The sequence below is a fragment of the Cynocephalus volans genome, chromosome 1 (assembly GCF_027409185.1).
Source record: "Cynocephalus volans isolate mCynVol1 chromosome 1, mCynVol1.pri, whole genome shotgun sequence".
Classification (NCBI taxonomy): Eukaryota; Metazoa; Chordata; class Mammalia; order Dermoptera; family Cynocephalidae; genus Cynocephalus; species Cynocephalus volans.
The window spans coordinates 262,914,166-262,936,313 of NC_084460.1; the positions used below are offsets into that span (position 1 = coordinate 262,914,166).

The following is a 22,148-nucleotide window of genomic DNA, read 5'->3' on the forward strand; positions in this document are numbered from 1 at the left end:
CAGTTCTTTCATTTTTGTTATTTTATTTGATCCTCATCTTCTGCCTTCAAGTTTAAAGTTCTCTCATGACACCTTTCAATGGTTTGAGGCTTTATTGGCATAAAACTGATAAATGTACCAAATACTGTCCCAACACTTTCTGCACCAGGGCAGCTCTGTTATGGTGCACACCCTCATGCTGGGTAGAAAAAACTAAATTTGAAATCAGAGAGCCTAGCTCCATCCAATTCTAACGCTGTCACTTACTAGCTCTGTGACTCGATTTATGTCACTGATTTTCTCTGGGACTGTTTCCTCCTGTGTTGAGCAGGACATAATGCTGTCTGCCTTACTTCACCATTACTCTTAAAAGGATCCAGTGGGTGAGACATGCAAAGAATTTTGTCATGTGGTGCCATAACTTCTTCCTGGAAATGATCAACATGCCTCTCAGATACTGAATGTCTCAAACCAAGTTAGAACTGCTAGAAAATACAAATAAATTTGATTACATAAATGAAATTATTAAATGAATTAAATGCTGCACTTTTTTCTTCAACCAGTATCTCATGACTTCTGAACTGGCTTAACAGAGGGAAATAAGCAGAAACTACTATGTTCGATTTCATATCGTGGCTTATTATTAGTTAGCAATAACCCACCCAGTCACCTTTTGCCAAAGAAAAAAACAATGCAAGTAAACATCTCAAAACCACACACTGTTCAATTGTTCTAGCAGTTTTTTCTCATAAGATACCACAAAGCTGGAATGACAGGTGAATGGCTATGGACCATGAGTTATATTTTTTCTTTTTTTTTATAAGAAAATAATACATAAATATATTCTCAGTTTAACAGGTATAAAGTTTCAGTTATGTAAGATGAATAAGTTCTGAAGATCTGCTGTACAACATTCTGCCTATAGTTAACAATACTGTATTGTTCACTTAAAAACTTAAGATCGTCCTCATGTTAAGAGTTCTTACCACAATAAAAATAAATCAATGGATTTTTTAATGTTTCAAACAATATAAAAATATACAAAGTAAACCAGAAAGCCTCCATAACCACACCCATCTTCCCTTCTCCAAAGTAGCCCACAGTCTACACCCTGCCAGGCTTCTTCCTGCAAATTGACTATATGTGCACGTATACAAATATCTCTTGTTCTGTTTTGTTATATAATTGGGATTATACTTTACAAATTGTTCTACAACTTGCTTTTTTGACTTCTTCTAGACATTTCCATGTTGTGCATGCCCATCTATCCCATTCTTAACAACACATATTCTATTAGGTAGATACCCCAAATTTGGTGGTCCCCAATTTCCACAATCACAAAACGTTATTTTTTTAAAGTTAAATTGCTAATGGACTCCACCTGATTGCCTCTCTCCAAATTCCACCTGAAACCAACTTCCAGCAAAGTTCTTTCTAATATCTCCTTCCTCCCAGTGATAAGTGTGAAAATAACGTAAACTCAATTGAGCATTTTAAGAAGAGGCTAAAGAGAGAGTTAGCAATCTAGACTTAATGCTAAAACTTTTAAACTGCATTTCTTATTCCTTGTTAATAGTAGTTGTTCAATCAGCCCTGTGTTTCAGCAGCAGAGAAAATGGGCCATTACTTACGGGCTTTCCATGTTAAGTTAAGCTCCAGTTACTTTTGGGGGGGGGGAGGGAGAGAGAGAGAGAGAGACAATGCTAAGACCAAAGAAAGGAGGCATGCATGTGAAAATCTCAGCAAGCTACAAGGAACTGTTTACCCTTTTAAGCAAGGTTCTGGGTTCTATAAAAGAGCTAAACAGAATGATATTGATAAAATCTTTTACAAGAGCAAAATTATCTTCACTTGGAATTTCCAAATTCAATTATTTTTTGATTGCCTACTATTTGAAGAGAGGGGCTCAAAGGTAGTATAAAATCCAATCTATATAGATTCTTCCAGAAACTATAAAACAGTTGGGGACATGAGATCTAAATGAATAAACTAACTAACAACGCAAAGTAATCCATGATTAAGTACAAAAATGAATGGTACAGGAATAGGTGCTCTAGAAGAAATTCTCAGCAGCAGTAAATTAAAGGAAGTAACATAGAACAAGCCATTGTGAACAGGACCCTCCGCATTGCAGGGAGGGCTTGAAGTGTGGAATTAATTGATGAGTGCTATTTGTTAACCATAAAACAGGCAGTTCTGACTGCAAGAGATACCTGGACAAATGAATGTAAGCCTAACTGCACAGCTGATGGGAAGAGGACCAGAGGAAATAATGCTCTGAGAAGTGAAACCCAATAGATGCCAGAAAGACGTTCAACACAGGCCCAAAGTATGCTCAGAATCCCCCGCTCCTTACCCTCTGCAGGCCAAATAGGCTGCAAAGAACTTCTCTGCAAAGCTTTCCCAGAGGGATCAGAATTTAAGTTTTACGTACTTTTCCTCTCCTGAAGCCTGACTGTGTGTAGAATACAGTCTTATTCCATCACTTAGCACCTACCGTGCTCCGACTTCCAAGTCAGTATCAGATTAGGAAGGCACACCCTGCCTTGAAAGCATCGCAAGCATCTGAACACCCCACAAACTGAGGCTGCAACTCAAAGTGTCCTAAACCCCAACCAGTATACAGTAGAGCCTGGACTCATAGAAAGAGGAGCAACAGGAGAACATGTGCACATTCTTAATAGTATAAAAGATTTCTTGTTAAATTTATCCCCGTAATGTTGATACTTGGCTTGGTCTACAGGGCCTAGTCGATTCTTTCAAGTCTACGGCTAGAAGTGCTGCATCTCTATCCCTATTAGCAGGTTTTGTAATGTTTCCATTTCCTTTCTCCACTCATCACAAAGAGAGTCTTGATCTAAACCTCAAATTACTCATCTCTCCCCACAACAAACTACTGACAAAAGAAAAAAAAGAATATAGAAAGGAGAGAAGAAAGGAAGAGGAAGACAGACATCTGCCTGTAGCTTACTGAGAAAAAGAGAATCGCTCCACAAACAGCCCTGCGTTTGCAAAGATGAGTACACAGGTCGGGAGGAGGTCTGAACACTGCTGTGTTCCTAACTCACTCCTACAGAAGCAGCAAAGGCGCATCTGCATCCAGAACTCTTGGAGGGAAAGGGGGAAAGCAGGACACTGCTGTTTGTCTCTCACTGGGAGGCCAGAAAGGAGAAGAAACAAAGTGTTCTTTGATGCCTGGCAGCGGGCAGAGATGGCAGCGGTGTAGAGCGGAGGCCGATGAGAGGCAGCATAGACTTGTTTTTACAGCAAACTCCACTCCTTTAAGTCACTTGCCATCAATTGTGGGTCTCATATAATAGCCGACTGTATTATATTTTTCCCTAAGAATAGACCTTTGTTCTCATATAGTACTGCACCCTCGAATGGTTCAGTACTAGTTACTATGCTTAAAAGAATGGCACAGAATACTATATTTGTTCAAAACAAAGAGGAATCAATTATTAAATCATCTTTTCTAAGAACTCACCAATCTATAAATAAAGCATGTTTAGAAAGCAAATATTTTCCTGCCTCTGCTGTTTTTGCTTTCAGTGGCATTATCTTAAAAGGTACCATTTCAGCAATACTTTTCTCAAAAAATGAAATTCCCTAACTCGCTGGCGTTCAAGCTACTCTGCTAAACTCCCTTCTGTAGGAATGGGCTCTACTCGTGGGAACATGCACTCACTAAAAATATTTCACAGCATTAACGTTCTCACCAGAAACTTCGGTTTGTGTGATATCTGTAATGCCAGCTCCATTCGTGTCCACTGGCCATCCATGCAAATGTCTGAATGACAGCTGATATGCAATATGTAAATCACTATGATAGAGAATCACAGAGGAAAACCTGGAGCATAATGACATGTCCAGAGCATCACTCCCAAAGATACAAAAGGTGTGACTGCTTTATTTTCTGATTGATTTGGAACTAAATGATCAACTTCTCAAAAATAATTTCATAATAAAAGATAATGCTTAATTCCTTACAACAGTGACATCTTTGACAAATAAGCTTGGTTTCTTTCCGATGCTTTCCTTTGCTTTCTGTGCACCAGTTGTGATGACTACATTTCCACTCCTAAAAATGGGGCAGCTGCCTCCCTCCTCAAAGCTCTGCACAGACAAAGCCCTCTGTCTCGAACATCCCATACCCTTCCTCACCTCACTAAATCCAACTCGCCTTCCAGATCTCAGCTCGAAAGCCATTTTCCCAGGCCAGCCTTCTCTGACTAGCACTTCTCCTGAGTCTAGATGAGATTCTCCTGTTAGATACATTCTGGAAGCTTCCTGTGCACTTGTCACAGTTCATAGAGTCATTGTATAAGTGTGGTTCTTTGATAAATACCCATTTTCCACACAAGACTGTAAGCCCTGTCAGGACAGAGACTCCAGGCTTGTTTTGCTCACACTGGATTCCCAGAGCCTAACACAATGCCTGGAATATATAGTAGGCACTCAATACATCTGCTGAATGAATAAACAAACCATGCCATGTCCTGACACACCACCATAATAAATGGTCAGACCAAATAAGGACACAGTGAGGAAGATAAAAAGTCTGCTCTGAAAACTCCATAGCCAACTGGCTCAATATACATAGTATCAGCACTAGTAAGTTGATTCTTCTTGGTGGATTTGGTTTTATCTTGATCTGTGCTATGATGATGACCCTGACAAAGAATCTGTTTAGCCCTAAGAATAAGCATAATACCATAGAAAGATTACATTCAGCAGCATGCTACAGAAAATCCAGAATAACATTGGCTAAAACAAGATAGATACCTACTTCTCCTTCATTGCAAACAAGGTCTATAGGAAGTTACCCAGGATCGGTACGGTGCTCTGTGGTGACAGACCCAGGTCTGTCTGTCTTGCTGGCTCAGTGCCCTCGGCATGTGCTTCTACATCATAATCCACAATGGCTGCTCAAGTCCAGCCATCTCATCCAATTCCAGGTATCAGGAAGGAAGAAGGAGGTATAAAAAGGTGATGTTCTCTCCTTTCTGAAAATTTCACATGTAAATCCTTTGGCCAGAATATAGTCACAGAGCCATAACTAGAGGCAAGAGAAGCCAGAGAAAGTAGTCTTTCATCCAGGAAAAGCTTAAATTACTTATAAAAAAGGAAGACTGGATATTGGGGACAGTCAGCCATCCCTGCCACAGATTGCTCAGTGCAAGTAACCAACTGTTGTCATCAGATGAGTTCTGCAAATATGTTTTTAGTTTTACTTCTATTTTATATCCTATCTTGATAAAATTTTTGCAACATTTGCAATGTCCCAAAAGGCAGATTTAACATTTCACATTTTATATACCTGCCAGTTCTATTGCATACTGTTTTAGTAACCAGTCTCTGGGAGTTTCACTATCTCAATGATTTCAGACCCTGAAAAAGAAATGAAAGTGTGACCAGATGAACACTTATGTAAAAACTAAATGCAACCAGTCTCATTATTCTCAAATGGCTTCAATGCAGGTTTTCAGTCAGATGAAAGGTTTTTCATTTTTCTGCAAATCTCTCAAACACACTCCCTTATAATATATGCATTTTGGGTCATATGACTTCTACATTTCCTAAAATACCAATGGTTGAGGTTGAATTGTTGGTTACAAAGGAAAATTTACATTAAAAATTTTTTTATTTAAAAAAAAAATATATGTATATGCAAGAGGCAGGTCAATCCAGATCGATAACTTCTTTTAAAAAAAAAAGTTGTTCAGACTTCAGCCACTAAGCTCCCCACATTTCAGAAATTAAGAGGAAGAGCTCTTTAAAAAGCAAAATGGGAATCCCTAAAACTGTTCTAAAAACAGCAGTCTAGTGACACTACTGACAGTTGCTAGATGCTTGAAGGAAACCTCCACAAAATTACTGGAGATGCTTCCTCACTTCTGTCTAGCAAGTCTTTCCCTGAGAGTAATAATGCTTTGTGCCCAGTTTAGATTTAGTCTGTCTACAGCAGTCTTGAAGCAAGTTTTTTTATTAACCACAATAGCATGTGGTAATATTTTACTGTGGATAAAAGTCATCTCAGAAAGCCATATCTGAGGACATAGTATGGTACATAATAACTAAATCTCACAATTCTATGGCCAGTTCTCTCCTCTCCCTCATTCCAGCACCCTCTCTCTTAAAAGTAATTGTCTGCTCTTTGCAGTCAGGAAATTCTACAACAAGCCAGGCTGTGATCAAAGGCCTCTCCATCAGCTTTCCCCAAATGCATAATCCATAGCTGGAAAAGACTCAGAAGCATCTTACTGACCACGAATAAATTTTATTTTTGGACTGAAGGTATGCAAAATCTTGTTATGCAGCCCACAATGATCATGCATTTGAAGTCTATTCCTCCTTTCCAGGGCAAATTTTCTCTCTTTCTGGATTTTGGTTCTCTTTTTGAGGTATACCAAGAGGTCATGCCTAAAAAATCAAAGGAGAATTTCCCCGAACCAGAGCAGACTCTCAGAAAAGCTAATGTCTTAAACAGAAGAAAAGGAAAATAGAATTAAATTTGTGAAAGTGTGAGAATGCTAATAAGCATTATTTACACACCACACACCACACACACACACACACACACACACACACACACACACACAGGGCTTACTAGCCAAATAAGCTTGGGAAACACTAATTAAACATTGCAAAGGGTTTCTTTCTTGCAGACCTTCTCAGAGCCTTTGACACTGCTGATATGTATGACGGATCTCCATTAGGGACACAGTAAGCAGATTTTCTACTTGAACTCTTGTTCACCAGAGAATCTTATATGGCAAATGCTCTATAGGAAATGCATGGGAAAATGCTGGATTGGTAAGAAAAATAACAAAATTCAACAGCAGCTATCTCTGGGTAGTAAGGTTTATGGGTAATTTTAATTATCAAATAGACATTTCTATTTCCAAATTCTGTGTAATGAATTTGTGTTGCTTTTATAATCTGAAAAAAGTTACATATGGTTAAAAAATAATATTTGTGGGGTTTTAAATTTTTTTATTTTTTAATCAGTTATGAATATTCATGAGATATACAGCTGATTAATCTATATTATTTTAACATTTTTTAAAATTTTTAAATTTTAAAAATCTGAAAGTGAGATTTTTTTTCCATAAGAAGTAGAAGTGTTTATTGTTCTCTAAGATTTATTATCTGCCTCCATTGTGCCAGGTTCCAATATTAATATAAGTAATAAAAAGGAAGAATTTATTTTGATGATTTACTACATAGTGCTGGTGGTCTGAAAGAGAAAAAGAAACTCTAAATATTTTCCCAACTGCTAATAAATAGCTAAAAGCCTGCAAATATGATAAAAATATTTTTACAATATTAATCTTAAAAATATATATTTACACTATTGTGTTTTTTTCCTTAATTATTTAAAAGGTCTCCTTTTAGGTTTAACTTCCTGATTTATCTTTTTTTTAGTACTCTATATATATGAAAACTTTCTGGGGTGCATTATAAATAAAACTTTATCAATAGACCTTTATTTAAACTCTATTATTTATTTTTTCATCAATTTACTGAATGCCTATTATGTGCTAGGAAATGTGCCAATTATTACTGAAGAATTACATGAAAACAGATGCTTCTTCATGACTAGTTATTATAATACCTAATTATCTACACATATTTAATACTGTTTATAAAATAAGGAAAACACTTAGTATAGAAAAACTAAAGGTATAACACATCTATGTAGCAAGTATTTTAAGATAAAATAGTATTGCTTTGTTTTAAGTTCAGTTTGATAATCATATAGTAACTTGGACAATCTAGAAAAGTAAAATCAAATTCTAATTCTGGCCAAAGGGAAAAAACTTTCAATATATTTGATCTTAAGGCTTCCTACATTTCCAGTTATACCAGACTTCTCACAAGAGACGGGAGGAGCCGGACATCAAAGTCCATCTTCAGCAATTCCACAAACCACTATCTTGCTAAAGCATTTCTGTCCCCAGTGACAACCACAGTAACTAGATTAAACTGGCAAGGCTACCTCTCCAGGATCACCATGAACAAAAGGACTCTTCTTACCCTGCCAGGCCATTTTCCCCAGGTGCTAGGAATGTCCCCCCTTCCTTACAGCTGAGAGGAAGCTCAAGAATGGTCTATAGGACACTCCAGTCTAGGCAGAGCTTGGGACTTGATTCACCTATCAAGAGAAGCAAGCGGCATACTTCTACTTAGCTGGGCTTGAACACGTAAGAGGAGACTAGAAAGTCTCAGAGTGGTCTCTCTATAGCTCAGAGTGGAGAAATCCAAGGAAATCATGTCAGCTGAAATCTCCAGTCAGACTTGTCAGTCTCCTAGGTTAACCACAGCCAGACATAACGGCCACAAATAAGTAAAAGTCCCCTTGCTTTCAGACTTGAGTAAAGTAGCCTACATTTTGTGACTAGCCAAACAAGCAGCAAATTTATTTGCTTAGGGAAACTGTATTGCCCTGCTTTAATTACAGGTCTGCTGGAACTGAGTTTCTAGAAAGTGTTGAGATCTCCTCCAATTTCACTGAGCAAGTGTTCTAATGATTGGAGTGGACCCATAAACTATATTAGAAAAGCTCTTTATTTAGAGAGATACATGTTCACAAATCAAACCAAAGCAAAACAAACTCTACCATATTTTAGTATTTACTGTATATATATGTTCACTAAATATGTAATATGCTTCTAGTCTAGTTCACACTGCTGAATCTGTCTTAAGGAGTCACTCTTCCAACCAACAGCAGGAAGGCTTTAAAAAAAAAAACTCTTAGAGGACTTAAGAAACAAGGAATCCAGGGGCACACAAATACAACTTTAGGACACACACACAAAAATTTGTAAGTAGGAGAAACTTGGACCTGAACTCCAAAGTTTGTGTTAATTGAACCAGTATTAATAAGTTCAAGTTAGTTGGGCCTTCCTAAAACTAACATATTAAAACATAAGTGAAGGGGCCAAGAAAACCTACAAAAAAGGACTATCAGTCTATTCAAGCTGCTATAACAAAATACCTTAGACTGCATATAACATTAACTTATAAATGACAGGAGTTTATTGCTCTCAGTTCTAGAGGCTGGGAAGTCCAAGATCAAGGCACCACAGATTCAGTGTCTGGTGAGGGCCCAGTCCTCATACATTGTGCCTTGTCGATGCATCCTCACTTGGTGGAAGGAGCAAACAGGCTCCCTTGGGCCTCTTTCACAAGAGCACTTAGCCCACTCATGAGGGCTGAGCCCTCAAGACCTAGTCACCTCCCAAGGCCCCGCCTCCTCACACTATCACATTGGGGATTGAGTCTCAACATATGAATTTGGGGGGACACAAACATTCAGACCCTGGTGAGGACACAGGAAAGATTTGTGGGCCCAAAACGATGGAGTTAAGAAATCAAATAGCATTACTAATAAACAGAACTATTGCTCTGTCGCCCGTGAACACAAACAAGAGGGCAGACGTGTAAAAGTTAGCAAACATTCATTGCCGTCGTGTTCCAAGACAAAAATATCAAAATAACCAAATACTTCTCACAAATGAGAGCCAAACCTCAAAGCACAAAGAAATTCAAACCAATTTAGGCGGCAATAAATGACAGAGAAAGCAGCTGCTATTAAAGTTTTGACTTTCTTAATAGCTTATGTCAGCAGCAACACAAAAAGTAGAGTGATTTTTTTAAATACTTGGATAAGACTCTCTTCAGCAACTACCCATGGTTTAATGGGAAAATTGAGATAAATTTGTGCATCACCAAATACAATGGCATTAAAAGAAAACCACTTCCAACCCTTCTATTAATTTAGCAAATAAACAGAATGTATCACCAGCCTCGAGACTGGTTGGTATAAAAGCAGCAGGCAGCAATTTTTGTTTACCTCTGTCTTTCTGAAGGATCGTCCATTTACACTGTTCCTAATAGTATTTGCTAATAAGCATTTCTATTCATCATCACCAAGCATATGATGGGATAGAGTTGGAACAGAATACCACGTGTGTCACATGTGTCAGAACTCATGTATCAGTTGAAACTGTTGCTGGGGAGAAAGAAAAATGGAAGAAGGGGTAAATTACAACATTTACTAAGGAATTTACTATTCATCTTCTACCCCAACCAATCTGACGAACGCCAGGCTTCAGTGTGACCATTTTTTAAAGAGCGTTGACTTTGCATCCCAAGCAGGGACACTAATTGTCTCTTTAGCTCTCTAGCTTCTTGCTTTGTCACGATGATCTATCACTTTTCATTCATGGTAAAAGCACGTATGTAAGTGGGTGGCGCTGTGGGTAGCCAATCTTGAAGGTATACTCACACAACTTGTTTTAAGAAAGAATATGAAAATTTTGATTTACAAAGCCGATAACCTTTAAGGTGCTCATTTACCTTACAAAATAAAAAGGCCATTTGCTATCGTTTTTCTCAGGTAAGAAGGCGGAGAGGGAGACTTGAGAGCAAAGCTGTTTGCGGTGCCGTTCTTCCTGCTAAAGTTAAAAACTGATGGTTACATGGGAATCACCATGAGGCCACACCGTTTATCTGTAACTATTTACCCTGGGTTAGGAGGTGGCTGGAGCCATCAGTACTGACTCTGACTCCCTAGGACACAGAAATGTCTACACATGCAGAGAAAATTAAAAGAACAGGAAAGTGAATCGATCAAAGTTGCCCCTAAATTCTTTCAGAAAGATTCTAAACACTGAGAGGGCAAGAGAAATAAAATATATTCGCTAATATACTTCCCAGATATCATATAACCCCTTTTCCCTGACTGAAGTGAGGGTAGAAAACAGAAAAAAGTGGGAAAAGGGAGGGGTGAGTAAGTATTTTGGATTCTCCCTCAGTGCTCCATTTCTATTGTTTTATTCTGTCCCCAAACCAGAAAATGACATCAGGGACATGAGCACAATCTGGCCACATGAGCCCTGATGAAAGCCAGGCTTTGAGGAGATGAAAGGAAGAGATGGGGTGAAAGATGGGAGTCCAGCTATAACCCCACGAGTAACTATGTCCTGCCGTGCATAACTCCTAGATTCTTAAATCACTCTGCCTGGCCATCGCTACAAAGGGGGCTTGAATTCCCAGGCCTCTGGTGCATCTGAGCATCTTGCCACACTGCAACGGTCTTTCCAATTGCCACCCCTTTTCAGCCTTTCCCCACTGTAACCACCTTACCCTCCTGCTACTGCCGGATTCGTCTCCCTGACACACGTTCTCTGTAGCTCAAACACCTACAGTCATTCCCCAGGGTCAGCACTATTCTAGGTGACTCTGGTGCATCCTCTCATTTCCCCCTCACTATAACACTATGAGACATGTACAATATTATCATTCTGTCCGTTTACAGATGAGGAAACTGAAGCATGGAGCGGTTGAGTAAATAACCCATGATTCCAAAGCTAGGAAATAGCAGAGCCAGAATTGGAACCCAGGTGATCCCACCCCAAGCCCAATGCCCACACCCCTTGTTTTAACATCAACAGAATAAAATCTAAACTCTCCAGACTAGCAATCAAGAATCTCTATTGTTCCAGTCTTATTTCCCTCTCTCGCTCTCCATTCTCTCCTTACTACCTGGCACAATGCTGTTCACAATGCAGTCCTTGTGATGAGTATGGGTGGACTGAATGAATGTCCATTCTAATGAATGAACAGTTTTTATTTCATTCAATCATGATCCTTATTTTCAATGCTATAGAAAAAAAAATTGTTTCAGCTTCTGCCCAGGAAAGCTAATCTCTAAACATGACACCAGGCAACAAAGAAATCACACCAGAACTTGTTGGATTAATTATTCATCTCCTCGCTGTCAGCAAGAGCTTCCAAGCAAGGCAGTGCCAAAAGATCTGCATCCCAGACGTGTTACAAGTCACACTGGATGAGGGTAGCTGGGCAGAAGCTGTTGAAATATGACTCCCCAGTCCAGGAAGCAGATTCCTTACAATGCATCCTTTTATTCCTTGAAAGAAAATTCAGCAAATCTGTCATAGGGAAATCACATCAGCAGTAGTTCTGGGTGCCTTGAGCAAAACCAATTGCTTTTTACAAATTAGGCCTTGTCAGGTGGCAAAAGGTGGGATAAAGTAAAAATCCAAACTTAATTCATACAGTGTTTTACAGATACAAATCATTTACACATAACCTCTCTCACAATACTGATCTGGCTGATGAGGAAACTGAGGTGTAAAGATCATGGAAACACCCAAAACCACACAATGGAGCTAAGACAAGAACCCAGGTCTCCTCTCCCCACATCATGCACCAGGGTCCCAGCTCTGAAGAGTGGTTATTTCCAACATACTCTTCCCCATACATATGGCCTCTCCCATGGTAGAGGAAGGTTGTGCCCAACTCAGACCAAGAGCCCACGCTGGGCTAGTGAATAAGGAATGGAGAAGCCCAAGATGAACTGGGAAATGTCTGAGGAAGGGCCATACATTGAGGTTTTTGTGGGCTCAAGACACTCATTCTGTCAACCGTGCACAGTAAGTAATGGTTCTGAATAGGGCCTCTTCCTCATTATACCACTTCCCAACCCCACTCCCCTCCATAAAAATACCCAAGCAACCCAGAACTGGAGAAGAAGAAAGTAGCCACATCTACACTTGTCCCTTCTGGCTTCCTGCCCAGTGCTGCTGCAGGGACACAGAGCAGAGCCCGATTAATTACCTTTAACCTGGAGGGGAAGGTGATGGTTAATTTTATGTGTCGACTTGGAAGAGGTTTTTGGATAAGATTAGATTTAAATGGGTGAACTTTGGGTAAAGCAGATTGCCCTCCATAAGATAGGCAGGCCTCATCCAATCAGTTAAAGGCCTAAATAACAACAGCAACAACAACAACAAAAACAAACTGGCCTTCCCAAGCACGAGGCGATTCTCCAACAGGCTGCCTTGGGACTGGAACGGCACCATCAGCTCTCCTGGGTCTCCAGCCTGCTGGCCCACACTGCAGATTTTGGACTTGACAACTTCCATAATCCTGAAAGCCAATTCCTTAGAGTAAATCTCCAGGTAGGTAGGTAGATAGGTAGGTAGATAGAGATATTCTATCGGTTCTGTTTCTCTGAAGAATCTGCCTAATACAGGGACCAACTTGCAACAGAGGACTACTGTGGGAGCAAATCCTTGCTGCAGACAAGAAAGGCCTCTGGGGAGATGAGAGGGAGGGACGCAAAGCAGGGGTAGCATGTGGTGTCCATATGGACGGAAGTACTGAAGTATGTGTACTTTGGGGAGTGACGATGGGGGTGCTGGAACTGAGAAAAAGTTTTGCTTAGAGAGAACCAACATTTTTAGCTATGCATGGAAAAGTTAATTATTCGTGAAAATTCTACAATATATAAGAAAAATGTGGTATACAGCTCACTTTAGTTATAGAAATCCCACCAGAAAATGCATATGACAATTAATTTTTATCAAGTAACTTAAGTCTTCTTAAAACAGAGCAAGATTCACATTATGGAAGAGGAAGAACTTCCCAATTTTGTTCTATATGCGGGAGAACCTGGTGGCTGTCGCATATTTTTATTCAAACAGTACACTGGGGAGCAAATCAAAAAATACAACTTCCTCTTTATTTAAGATATGTAATTTCAGCAAACACATCCATTGAAACATATAATCTCTTCATCGGCTGCACTAAAGTATATTTTTAAACAGATATTCAAAATATTTAAACCGTAGTCCTATCATAGCTGCAGCTGGATCATTAATTATAGAGTTACGGGTTTATATTCACTCTCACCAAAATGTCTTACAACATTACAGTATTTATTCTGAGAATATTTTTCATGTTGATAATTAAAGTACACAGGTCCATCGACGTTTCCCTTTTATTACTAAAGTAGTTTTCAAAGAAGTTTCTCGGTTTAAAATATACAAGACAGTTATTAATTAAGGTTAAGTTTTAAAAGTATTATTTCTGCAAGAAAAATCTTACATCTAAGGCAAAACAGAAATTCCAGAAATCTTAATCTACTCATGAAAACCTATTTCTTTGTGGTGGTATAATTTTAAAATTACTACATTCGACAATGACAATTAAATTTATCAAGTAGATTGTTTTCAGCTGCAAATAACAGAATAGCCAGCTAAAATTTGCTCCAGCAATTTGGACATTTATTAATCTCTCTTAACAAAATCTCTAGAGATAGATAGTCCTAGGCTGAGTAGTTCAGTGACTGGGTAGTTCAGTAACTCAGTGATGTCATCACTGGTCCAGGCTCTAACCCTCTTTTTGATCTGTCTGTCTTGGTTGTTGGCAACCATCCCCTCATGACTGCAAGATGGCTGCAGCAACACAAGCCATCACAAAAGGATATCAAAACCAAACATCATCACACAAGAATGTCCAAAGCTGGAAAGCTGGGGGCAGGGAGAGGTGACAGTGCCTATTTCCCTGCACCTATCTCTTTTTTATAAGGAAGGAATATCTTTTCCAGAAGACCCCAGTAGACATTCCATTAAGTCTCATGGATCAGAAGGAAATGACATGCCCACTTCAAACAAATTGGTAGCAAATGGGAATAGGATTGTCATAATTTACCTGAGAAGCCTTCATTCATCCTCTGGGGCTGGGCTCATTTTAACCAGATGCCTGAACAAAATCGTGGTCTGTTAGCAAGGAAGAAAGTGAGGTGGGCAATCAAGAGTGCCTCCCAAACATGGATAAAGAATAATAGCTAATAATGTTCAGCACTTGCAGTACCAGGTACCTTAGTATGCACCTTATTTGCATTATCTCATTTAATTCTCACTATCTAGAGGCCATTATTATCTCATTTCCCAGATGAGAAAATTGAGGCAGAGAGTTGGTCATACAGCTTCTCCAAGGTCTCTACCTGATAAGTGGTTGAAATAGAATTTAAACCCAGACAACCTGACTCCAAAGCCAACAAAGACTTGACTTGGGTGACTGCAAAAATTTGAAAGCAGAAAAGACAACTGAAGTGGCTGAAAAGTTCATTTGGTGGCTGGCCAGTTAGCTCAGTTGGTTAGAGCACAACATTGTAACACCAAGGCCAACGGTTCCGTTCCCCGTACCGGCCAGCTGCCAAAAAATAAAAAGTTCATTTTGGGTGGCAAGCTAGTAAAAGGAGAAGAGTTGTAAAGACTTTCAAATTTCAAATAAAAAACATCTTATTTCACCCGTCTTCACTCATTATGATAAGAAGGAAGGAAAGTTATTACAGGTATAGCTGACCCTTGAACAAAACTGGTTTGAATGGCGTGGGTCCACTTACATACAGATTTTTTTTCAATAAATATACAGTGCAGCACTGTAAATATATTTTCTCTTCCTTATGATTTTCTTAGTAACACTTTCTTTTCTCTAGCTTACTTTACAGTAAGAATATAGTATATAATACATAACATACAAAATATGTGTTAATCGACTATTTATGTTATCAGTAAGGCTTCCAGTAAATAGTAGGCTATTATAGTAGTTTAGTTTTGGAGGAGTCAAAAGCTATACTCGGATTTTCAACTGTGCAGGAAGGAGGTCAGCACCCTTAACCCCCACATAGTTCAAGGGTCAACTGTATAACAAACTTTATGATGCTCCTTTTAAAATATTAGTTGGCAAAATGTTTTTAAATGTTTTAAAATTCACATCTAGTGCTAAAACCGTAATAAAGATGTTTATTTCTTGATGGTCTTTTTATGCATTTTACTGTAATATATGTATATACGTTTTGCTATGTTTTCTTCCAAACCTTTTTCTTTGTTTCCACAGTCTTCCTGAATATCATTTTGACTAGCTGAAAAAATTCCATATTTTATTTATTTTATTGTTGCTCTAATTTTCACCACCAGCAATAACAATACAATAAATATCTGTTCTAGTAGCCTTTTTCTTCTTTAGAAGTTTTTCTTTAGAATATATTCCAAGGAGTAGGATTACTAGGGCAAAGGGTTTGGACATTTGTGCGACTTTTTATATCCCCTGCCAATGTGCTTTCCAAAACAACTGAGCTAATTAACATTGCTGCCAGAAATGTAAGAATATACCCATTTTTTTTGAGGTCACATCAGCTTTGTTTTATTTATATTTGTGTTAATTTATAGTCATAAAATGATTTCACTCTTTTTTTTTTAACTTCCATTTCTTTGATTCAGAGTGGAGTGCTTTCTATAGGAATATTTGAAAGCATTTCCTCCCATGAAAAATCTGTTTTTATTCCTTGCCCATTAATCTTTCTGGGTCTTAGTGCTGTTGTGATTCACATATTTCAAAACAAAGTTGGCTTAATTTCATTTCTACAAACTGCACGCAGTCTGAATGACTGGTTCGTCTAGACTTACACTTGGGTGGACCCAAATTCCAGCTTGTTTCCCCAACCTCCTAAATTTCAACAACTGTAGCATAAATGTCGATCTTAGCTATAAAAATATGAACAAGAATGTTTCCACTGCTTAATTTTTTTTCCCAAAAGACATATTAGGATTCCCTATACTCAAAAATTCTAAGAGTAATATTAACATTTATGTATCAGTTCTTGTTTCCATGGTCAACTATTCTGCAAATAAAGAATTATTCTTTCACTATTAGCCATTATAGGATTTCTTTCATATTTTTATCCTGAAATTGCTAGGTAAGTGCAAAATCAGAGGGGGAAAAAGCAATATCTTCAGATTTTGTTTTGCTTAAATGGAAAAAAAAAGTCTCCTCGAAATGACACATACAATAAACTATTTTTTTGGAAAAAGGAAAAGGCATGAGGCACATTGTTCTACACACTTTTTTAAGACTCACGACTGCCTCTTATCTATTTCTGTTACCTAAATATTTATTATAAAACCAGAATCCCTAAGAGAGCCTTTTAAAAATATGAATTCCTGCCCCTCAACCCCAGGCCTAACAAATCAAAATCCTTGGGATTGCAGCCCAATAATCTCTATTTTTAAAATATTCCCTAAGTTTTCAAATATTTTAGCTGAAAACTCTCATTTTAAGCTAGATCTTAACAAAAACCATAAGGCTAATATTTATATTGATTTTTAAATGCTGCTAAGCAAAACATCTGTATTTACTTCTGTAGTGCTTTAAAAAGAGCTCCTGAAAGACAATTTACACTTTTAATTAGTCCCTTACCTAAGAAGGAACAGAGGCCAGAGACTAACATTTTGGACTTTTTACAGTACTTCACCACTTAAAAGCTCCTTGCAAACTGATGATAGGTACGGATCACTGGTGTCCAGGATCAATGCTGGTACGGCTAATTTATCCTCAGAATGCTCCCTGAAGGAAATTGTTTGGGAATTTAGTCCTATTACAAAAAGGTGGTTGTTGTTGTTGTAACTTTGTTTCCAAAAGATAACATTCAAAAATGACCAAAAGCTCCTGTATGAGGGCGATACAATCATGAGTAATTTTATTTTTTCAAACTTTTCTTGAATGTTTTGGGGAAATTATTTTTATGCTTCTGGGAAAATTAAAAGGGAATTCATGAAAAACCTGGTAGCATTCCCAATTTATCCAGTGGTTGCTTTTGAATTCTCTTCACTGTCAGACATTATTAGAATCTTATTCTAAGGTATCAATAAACATGGTGGGTAGTTTATTAATGTATTCAATAATGTCAATATCCACATTATTCTATTATTATATTTTATCTACACACATACACAGATATGCCACACACGTCAATAAAAATAGTAGGTGGTTTAATAATGTCTTCAATAATGCTGATTTCTACCTTATTCTATTCATATGAATTATTCTATATATACTTATTCCACACATTTGTGAAATGTACACATAAAAAGAAGCCTGGAAGAACTTGAAATCCAGAAGGATATTAATGTAGAAGCCTCCATAAATCAATTCTTTGCTAACTGTCCAGGGTATCTCCGTGTAGGTGTTTAAATCACAGAAAAGCACGTCAGCTGGGGCCTCAGCTGGGTGGAGAGAAGGCACTGAGGTTAGAGTTTTATCTTCTTTCTATAGCCCAGAACTTTCTTGTTCTGGAGTCACACTATGTACAGTGGGCTCTGAGGAGATGCAGGCAACTCTAAGTGATCCTACAGCAAACAAGTGAAAGAGTAAACTGTTTACAACTACACTGCAGCCTCCAAAACTGACTAAATCTTATTATTCAGCTTCATGCTAAAAACAACCTTTATAATCTGTCCAGGGTTCTTGAAAGATTGCATTAATGTTTCTCAGCTCAACCATCCCCAGTGGGAGTATTCTGTCCCCGGATCTGTAATACACAGGCAGCAAGTCCTCTGGCCTCTGAACTAAAATAAGCAAAAGAACTCAATATCTTACTACACAGTTCCATGTTAAACTTCCAAGTCCAACCTGTAATTGGTCAGGAATTTCAGTACTTCCCAAACTATCCTACCAAAGTGTCCTAACAGCTTGGGAGTATATCCCAAACACAAAATCAGCTACTTTGTCATGGTTATCTCAAAAATTCTTGCAAATGTTCCATCTTAGTCTATATTTTATATATACTTTATGCATATATGTATGTGCACACATATATACACACACACATATATATTTGCTTTAATATCAAAATAATGTTTCTTCTAAAACCAGGGTGGAAATTGACACTCAGAAGGAGGTACAAGGTGTACCATAGCACTTCCTGTACCCAGTGGGGTGCTCACCTATCGGATGCCCTGCCTTATTCAAAATGCTCCCTCATGTATGATGACACCCCAGTAGCACTGCAAACTCCCAAGCATGCAGTGGGGAAGCCAACGTTGGAGAGCAGAACGATCAAACAAAATGCTCCCCTTCCCATCTGTAAAACACAGCCACAAAGCAGGTTCCTGTGAGCCATTTGTCCAATGTGCTGCCCCAAGCCATGGGCTATAGTTAACTGAACCAGGGAAAGACCCAGCTCAGGGGAGCCCAGGAGATCCCCCACCCAGAGGACATGAGGAGATGAAGAGAGAGTGAGAGTTAACCTCTCTTTGGCTGAAACTGTAGCCATACGTCCCACAACTGTGGTCCATGAAGTCAGGAAAGGCGGTCTTCAGAAAGGGAAGGAAGGAAGAAGAGAGAAACAGAAGCAAGAGGTGGGATGGAAATGCTGCTGGCTCCCAGCAGGTGTCCAGTCTGTGGGGCCATCACTCAGCATGCCACAGCGCACTCACATGAGCTAAGAAAAAGGCAGGCACGACACAGCAACCCTGGGCTTCATTCACCAGGAGGTGACTCACTCGCTGTAGAACACCCTTGCCCCAACAGCTCTGAAGTTAAAAAAAAAAAAGAGAGAGAGAGAGACAGCAAATCCAAATTAACAACCATGCAGGCTCCTATTTGGATATAAGCTGGGTATTTCTTCTTCCTAGCAAGAAGAAACAAATCTAACGTGCCTTACTTTAAACTTTCACAGTTTTGGAATTGAGAATCTGCAAATTATAAGTTATGAGTCCAAAATAAAAAGAACTGCAGGCATGTCTTTAGTACTACTGCAAACTTCCTTTTTCTCCAGGTTGTTACATGCTTTGCTGGTGTCACCGCTGACAGTGGGGACAGTGGCCGACCCCTGGGATTCCCCAGCCAGGCTGCCCCACAAAGGCAACCACATGTCAGCCAGTACCAGTGAGCCAGAGAAGAGGAAACAGCGCTGGCAAGGTAACAACGTCCCTCAAGTCACATAATGAAAACCAGAACAGCACACTGTGCTTAATATAAGGACTTTCACCAAATAAAGAAATGCTTAATCATGCATCTGTGCTGTACATTAGAGACCCTTTAAAAGGGTAATTACTCACCACTGGGATGAAGGAAGGAGATAACTGTAGTATTTTATTATTGCAAGTAATTTTAAGGGTCTGAAGCAGATATGGAAAGATGAGGTTTATTAAAGCTAGATAGTGGGTCATGGCTATTTGTTAAATTAGTTTCCAAACTTAAAGTCAGTTTGAAACTTCACAGTTGGAACAAAGAGTTGCAATAAATAAATAAATAGAAGGGTAATTACTAAGCACAGTTTTAAAATAATAAGGAATCTTGATCTGGTCTAAATCTAAAAAAAAATGTTTGGAGGGGATTCTTAACCTATTTTGAATTTATATTTTCTTAATGGGGGCTGTCTTTTATATATGTGATTTGAGAGAAAATGTTGGGATGAGCTATGATTTGAACTCATTTTCAGAGCTAAGGTATAGTGTCATTGAATTCAGTGCTCTAAATGGCAGAAGACTAAGGCAGTGGGGAAAGAAAGAAAAAAGGGAAAGATTTCAGATGAAGAATGAGTTTCTAGCAACTATCCAACAGTGGAACAGGCTGGTTTCTAAATCAACACTTGTCTGAACTTGATAACAGGACTAGACCCCAAACTGTCAGGAGTGTGAGTAGAAAAGATTCCTGTTTTTCTATTATGGTTCTCTGACTATATATCTTAGAAAGACATTTCAACTTTAAGGCTCCAAAATTTAGATATTCTTCATATAGTGACAGCTTTACAAAAGGTACACATAAGCACAGCGGAGCCAAAGATGACAACTTGAACACAAGTTCACTACATCAAAGTAACAAAAGCAAAGTGCATTATAGTCATTACATTGGCAAAAAAATCAAACTGGAAAAGATGAACAGGAAAACAAAGTATGTCATGAACCTAAAGTTAAACATCTACTTTTCAGGCACAAGTTTAAAAAAAAAAAAAGTTACACGTTTAAGATTCAATCTGAAGAAGCCATCATGTTTATACAAATACATTAATCGTCTGTAGAATCAATTTAAAACAAAAGACTTGATGTTTCAGAAAATGGCACAGGAAAAGAAGGGGATGGAAGGCCCTGTGTATAAACAGAAGTCAAGAAGCTCATATTCTAAGCCAATCACTTACTATGAAATTTGAACCAGCTGTATGACACGAATCCAAGACTTCTGTGTATTCCCAATAAGTAGTTGTATTAGTCTATTTTGTGTTGCTGTAACAGAACACCTGAGACTGGGTGATTTATAAAGAAAAACGAAATTTATTGCTTGCAGTTTCTGAAGCTGGGAAGACCAAAGTCCTCTGGTGGTGGCGACAGTGACCCAGGGGTCTCACATTGCAAAACAGTAGAAGCAGAGAGAACAGAGAGAGAGAGACAGACTCTCTTCTTCTAAAGCCCTCAGAACCATGCCCCTGACCACCACTTTCAATCCATTTACTACTGCATGGTCCTACAATCCAATCACCTCTTCAAGGCTCCACCTTCCAATTACCATAATAGGATTTCCCACCCTCTTAACAGTCACAGTGGGAGCCAAGTTTCTAATACATAAAACTTAGGGGACACAATTCAAGCTTCAGTGAGTTTTGAAGGGACATTATTCAATCCACTACAGTTGTACACTGTCCTGTGAAGGGCTTCAGCTTTCTCATAGATCACAGATTGAGGATAAAGTCTATAGAAAGGGAGGAAGAGGAAAAAACTGGATTCATGCTTTGGGTACCTCAGGAGGTACCGAAAAGAGAGAAGTCAGTAGATGTCTCCAAACTTCTAAAAGCAGCTCATCTTCATAAAAGTGGAGAAATAGGTGAAAATATCAATCTAACCCCTAAGAAGAAAGCACTCTGCTTATACCAGTTTAGGGTTTAACATGCAGGTCCATTAGTTTAAGCAGATTCCAGGACCTGCTTGGAGGTGGCAGCCATCACTGCATGGGATTTCTTTAAATTCTTTAAATTTAAAAAAAACTTAATTTTTTAAAAATAAAAATCAAGGTAATTAGCTCTCTTTTACATTATTTTGCAAAGGAAGCCAGTTGGCCAAATGTAGGTACCTTGCAGACCCACCTGGAGAAGCCATATATTTGCCAATTCAATATGGTTTGAAGAGCATCCAGACAGCTGAACACGCGGAGGTGCTTGGAGGGTGGTGGCCAGGGAGGGCCTGGAAGCCCCGTGCCCCTGGCCCATAACTCACCCCACACATCTCTTCATTTGTATTCGTTGTAATACCCTTTATAATAAACCAGTAAATGTAAGTACGTGCTTCCCTGAGTTCTGTGAGCCGCTCAAGGAAACTAATTGAACCCAAGGAAGGGGTGTGGAAACCCTAGTATACAGGTGGTTGATCAGAAATTCCAGAGGCCTGGACTTGCGACTAGTATCTGAAGTGGGGAGTAGTCTTGGAGAATGAGCCCACCGGGAAGATAGCATCAGAATTGAATTAGAGGGCACCCAGCTGGTGTCCACTGGAGAATTGCTGGGTTGCTTGCCAGTGGGG

The 22,148-nt window shown here is 38.7% G+C and overlaps 1 non-coding gene across 1 annotated transcript; it reads left to right on the forward strand.

Moving 5' to 3' along the window:
• Nucleotides 1-18,618: 18,618 nt before the first annotated feature.
• LOC134365686 (small nucleolar RNA SNORD55/SNORD39) lies at nucleotides 18,619-18,696 on the forward strand. Its single transcript, XR_010022147.1, has one exon. It is a non-coding gene; the product is annotated as a small nucleolar RNA SNORD55/SNORD39 (small nucleolar RNA).
• The last annotated feature ends 3,452 nt before the right edge of the window (nucleotides 18,697-22,148 follow it).